The sequence below is a fragment of the Lactuca sativa genome, chromosome 7 (genome assembly GCF_002870075.4).
Source record: "Lactuca sativa cultivar Salinas chromosome 7, Lsat_Salinas_v11, whole genome shotgun sequence".
NCBI lineage: Eukaryota > Viridiplantae > Streptophyta > Magnoliopsida > Asterales > Asteraceae > Lactuca > Lactuca sativa.
In genome coordinates, this window is record NC_056629.2 from 169034463 (window position 1) to 169040084 (window position 5622).

Consider the following 5622-nt stretch of genomic DNA (forward strand, 5'->3'; position numbering starts at 1 on the left):
CCCGACTCGTCGAGTTGGCTTTCCAACTCGCCGAGTCCCTATCCAAACGACTGCCCTGAATCCCGATCCTACCCGTCGAGTTAGGCGACGACTCGACGGGTTCACCTTCTTAACCAATATTCAAGTCCTTCATCCTACTCGCCGAGTTGTATGAACAACTCGTCGAGTTCATCTTCATCCGATGAACACTTTATGCTAAGACTCGCCGAGTTGTATGAACAACTCGCCGAGTCTGTTCTTGAGCTATGAAGATTGCCTTGGACTCGCCGAGTCAGGGCATTGACTCGCCGAGTCCTAACATGGGTGAGTTCAGCTTCCAACTCACCGAATCACCCCCTGTGACTCAAGGCTCAACTCGACACATGAAGAAGGGACCAATTCTGTGACTCGCGACCAGACTCGCCGAGTCACCTATGCGACTCGCCGAGTCGTCGCCATGCACTCCTTAAATATACCGATTTGCTCGGTTCCAAACCATGCCATTCATAGATCTGGACTTCTAGGACACGAATCACACGTAAAGTTTCCAACTTTACGTGTGGATATTCACCAACATGGATTATAAGGCTCAAAATGTCTCAAAATGATAGATCTAGGGCTAACAAGCCTTATGGGACCAAAAAGCTAACAGATTTGAGCTCCTGGAGCTCAATCTTACATAGATCCAAAGGCCAAACGCCTTATTACAACATATAATGAACATGCAACTTGGGAAATTGACCAAGAAGGACCCAAATGAAGTTTTAAGCATAGAATCAAGGGGAAAACGGGTTATACCTCAAAGGAAATGTTGAAATGACACAAGGATGGCTGATCTCCTTCTCCTCTTCTTGATCTACTCCTCTTACACTTCAAAACCTTCAAGAATACACCAAGAGCACCTCAAACTCTCAAGAAAACAAGGGAAAACGATGTAGGGGGAGTTCTGGGGGTGAATGGGGACGAGTTGGGGCGGAATGAGAGTTTAAATAGGGTGCAAACCCTTGAAACTTAGGGTTTCATCCCGCAGCGGTGACTCGCCGAGTCCAGGATATGGACTCGTCGAGTCGCCTACTTAAATCGCGTCCTGAGTCCCGTCCCTACTCGGCGAGTCGGACCCTATGACTCGCCGAGTCTAAGGCTAAATTAGGGCAATGCTCAAATAAAATTCACATACCGGAAACCAGGTGCTACACATAACTATCACACAACAACATCCATACATAACCTTTAGCATGTTTGGATAGCCACACCAGGCCTTCAACCTGTTTAGACCGTTCTCCAGGCCTTCGGTCTGACTGGTCCGCCTCGCAGGCCTCTAGTCTATTCGGGCCGCCCTGGGTCTGTTGGCCTTCAGCACAAAGCAGGACCGCCTCAACCCAACCACACTGTAACATCTGGACTCCCATGTATCTAATATTATGAATTTATATTGAGTTCTTGGAGAGAGACTCGGCAAGTAGGCGCTCTGACTCGCCGAGTAGGATCACGGATGGTCGGACTGATTTAATGGCGGACTCGGTGAGTTCATTCGTGGACTCGGCGAGTCCATGCTGTTTAATGAAAACCTAATCCCCGGGGTTTGAGACCTATTTAAAGGGGCTTATAGCCAACATTTGTGGCTACCAGACCCCTGAGAGGAACCATAAGAGATCTAGAGCATTTGTGAGGAAGAAGAGGTCATTTTTGATCTTTGTATGGGTGTTTTTGCAAGAAGAAGGTGGCCAAGGCAAGAGGGAACTAAAGAGGGCGATATTATGTGGATTTCAGAGGCTAGGAACTTCATTTTGAGGTATATATTTCGATCCTTCTTCAGTTTGGTGTTAATCTTTGAGAGTTAGGGTTTCTAGCCCCTTTAGAGTATGGATTATAGTGCAATTGGTCCCTTCTTGTGTTGAGACTTCAGATCTGGATCCAAAGTGGTCCAGAGACCATAACTCCTCGATCTTTATGAGTGTTGTTGGGAGATAAGAGCTTGGGATGGCATATTGGGGCCATTTCTTCAAATAAAGCCATTAGGTCTTTACATGGGCATCAAGATCCAAACTTTACGTGTTTATTTTGCTTAAGGAGGCCAGATCTATAGATTAGAGGAACGGATTTGACCTCAGGAGGTCATTTGAGTTTGAGCATGGCTTGCACTCGCCGAGTCCAAGAACAGACTCGGCGAGTAGGATGGGTTTTCCCTATAAATCACACAGATGGTAACTCGCTGAGTTGGGGAAGTGACTCAGTGAGTCATTTGGGATTTTGAGGACGTGAATTCATGACTAAACTCGCCGAGTCACAATAGTGCACTCAGCGAGTTTGGTCAAAGGGTTGACCGTTGACTTTTGTTGACTTTTAGTGTTTGGTCAACTTTAGAGTATTGAGCCTTGAGAGGGGTAAAATGGTCTTTTACCCTCCTAAGAGTACTAAGAGAGGGAATGGTCTAGCCTTGGGAAATGTGTTGATGCAGAGTGTTTATTTTCGTATGATTAGGCGGAGGCTAGATCCTATTTCACGGAGTCCAAGATTTCCATGTTACCAAGTTACACGAGGTGAGTCTTCTCACTATACATTAACTAGAGTGGTATTATAAGTTGACCGGAAGGTCTTATGTGCTATGTATGGGATTGTGTGCCATGTATGATACTATGTGCTATGTGATGTATGTATGATATATATTTGTATAGATCGGGCCGGAGGGCCCAACGAGCTATGACTGGACCAGAGGGTCCAACGAGCTACGGGACTGGAGGGTCCCGCTGAGACACACCGACTAGAGGGTCGCATAGTAGCCTCGAGTGGCGTATGTGTTATATGTGGTATTTTGGGAAACTCACTAAGCATTTATGCTTATAGTTGTTTTGTTATGTGTTTCAGGTACTAGCAAGGACCGTGGAAAGGCGTCGGCGTGAACCGTACACACAGAGAGGAGATTTGATTTGTGATCTTGGGATATGTTTGATTCGATAACTATTGTGGAATACTTTTTGAGAATGTTTTATATTTAAAGAAAATTTGGTTGTTGAAAAATGTAAAATTTGTTTAAAAATCTCGTCATTACAAGTTGGTATCAGAGCCTTGGTTTGATTGACTCGGATGCACCTTCGGGCGTATCTGAACTCAAACTGAGGATTTGAGAAAATTTTCAACAAATAAGAACTAATTTTCTAAAAAGAGCAATGAGTTCGAAACAACCAGAGCGGTGCAGTGTGTACGGTCAGCCAGCGCCCGAAGGTGAATCCCCAAAATACCCTTACATTATGTGTTATGCGAATATGGTATGATATGTTATGCATGCTAGAGTGGGCTAGGTGCTCATATTAGGACTAGAGTGGCCTGATTTGAGATGCCTTAGCCTAGGAGATTACTGCTGCGATGAGATGCCTCGAGAGTGAGTAGGTAGCAGTTAGGAGTTCATGAGAGGTCTATCGGAGGGTAACCAATGCATAGTGAGAGTAGAGTACTTGCGATCCGAGATCCAAGGAGGAGGACTTGGGGTGAATGTTGATGCGGTGTGGTCAGTAGTATAGGGCATGTACTACTAAAAACACCAGATCAGTGAGCAGTCCAAGTAATAATCCTTTGGATGTTGGAGGACGAGTTGGGCTGCGTCATCGAGTGCGAGTATGCACGATCGAGTCTCTGATATTTTTAAGTTGCATTTCAGAGACATCATGGTTGGGACGCGACACACAACTAGGAGCAGTGGTGTCAGCGACGAGGAGATCTGTCGATTGATTCATGAGGAGGTGGCTGATGCCATCCGAGCCGAGATTCCAAATATGTTCGGGGACATCAAGACCACATTGGTTGAGACCTTTGATGAGCGATATGCAGCAGTGACTGAGGCTGCGGCTGCTGCAGCTACTGCTGTTGTTGCTGTTGTTAGACCTCAGGGAGGTGACTCGTTGTTTCGGGAGTTCAGCAACACGAAGCCACCAAAGTTCGATAGGACGCAGGACCCGATTGCTGCGTTGAGGTGGATCTCTGACACCGAGGGATGTTTCTACACGTGTTCTTGTCCAGAGCATTTGAGGGTACAGTTCGCTCTGAACCAGCTTCGCTTGGGAGCGAAGGATTGGTGGAAGTTCGTGATGGCGAGCTTCACTCTGGCGGAGATTTATGAGGTGACCTGGGAAAAGTTCACCACCATGTTTCGAGATGAGTACGTTCCCCTTGTGGAAAGGGAACGACTGGCTCTGGAGTTTTTGACCCTCAAGCAGGGTACTGATTCGGTTACGATGATTATGCAGAAGTTTCATGAGAGGGCGATGTTTTGCCCTGAGCAGGTGTCTACCGAGCAGGCTCACATGAGCCGGTATCTGAGTGTTCTGAGGAGAGATATTTGGGAGTTCGTGGTGAACTCGACTTACCAGACATTTGCTAAGCTCCAGGAAAATGCCCGGAAGAGGGAGATTGAGTTGGAGACTCAAGCCTGGGAGGAGGCCGAGTCATAGAGGATGGATCGGCGGCCGGCTTAGTCTCAGCCGGCAGCCAAGCGGGCCAAGCCCGCTGATTCGAGATCTGGGAGCGCGAAGGGATGCACTTGTGGGAAGTGTGGCAAGAGTCATGAGGGGTCGTGCAGGGCAGGAGTATGCTACAAGTGCGGGAAGGAGGGGCATATCACGAGGGATTGTCCTAAGGGATTCTCTGTTTGCTTCCATTGCAACCAGACCAACCATCGGAAGACCGAGTGCCCTCAGCTACATCAGGGATCAGCGCAGGGATCGGCACCAGCTGCTAGGGCTACTGAGGTTCGACAATGAAGGCCGAGGCGCCAAAGGCTCGTGGGAGAGCCTTCCAGTTGACAGCGGAAGAGGTCCGCACAGCACCCGACGTTGTGGCCGATATGTATTCTTCTATCTATTTATTTGAGTCTGAGATATTATGCTTATATTATGTTATGTGTAGGTACCTTTCTTGTGAATTCTATACTTACCTTAGTGCTATTTGACTTGGGAGCGAGTCGATCTTTTGTGTGGTTAGTTTTCAGTCATCATATCAGTACTTGTTGAGAGGCTTTGAGCCGACCTCTACGAGTTTCTATAGCTAACGAGCGAGCAGTATATGCCACGAGATGATTCAAGGATGTAGACTTGAGATCTTCTGTGTGGGATTCCCGATCGATCTGGTCCCGATTGCGATGGGGGACGTATGTGTCATAGTGGGTATGGATTGGTTGAGCCAATTTGGAGCTATTATAGACTGCGAGCGCCAGCTGGTGACAATTCGATACCTTAGTGGGGGAGTACTTACGGTGTACGGTGAGGGTACCCGTCCTGAGTCAGCATTTTGTTCGGCTGCTAGGGTGAGACAGAGTTTACAGTAGGGCTGTAGGGGGCAGTGGTGTTCGCCTTCAAGATCTGGCGTCACTATCGGTATGGGGTTTGGTGTACCATATACACAGATCACAAAAGTTTGAAGTACCTGATGGATCAGCCTAACCTGAATATGCGCCAGAGGAGATGGTTGGATGTGGTAAAGGATTATGACTGCGAGATCCTGTACCACCCGGGAAAGGCTAACGTTGTAGCCGATGCCCTGAGCCGTAAGGCGGAGGGCGCCCCGATACGAGATATATGCATGAGATTGACAGTGATGACTCCGGTGTGGGACACCATTCGAGGGGCCCAGGCGGAGGCCGTGAAACCAGAG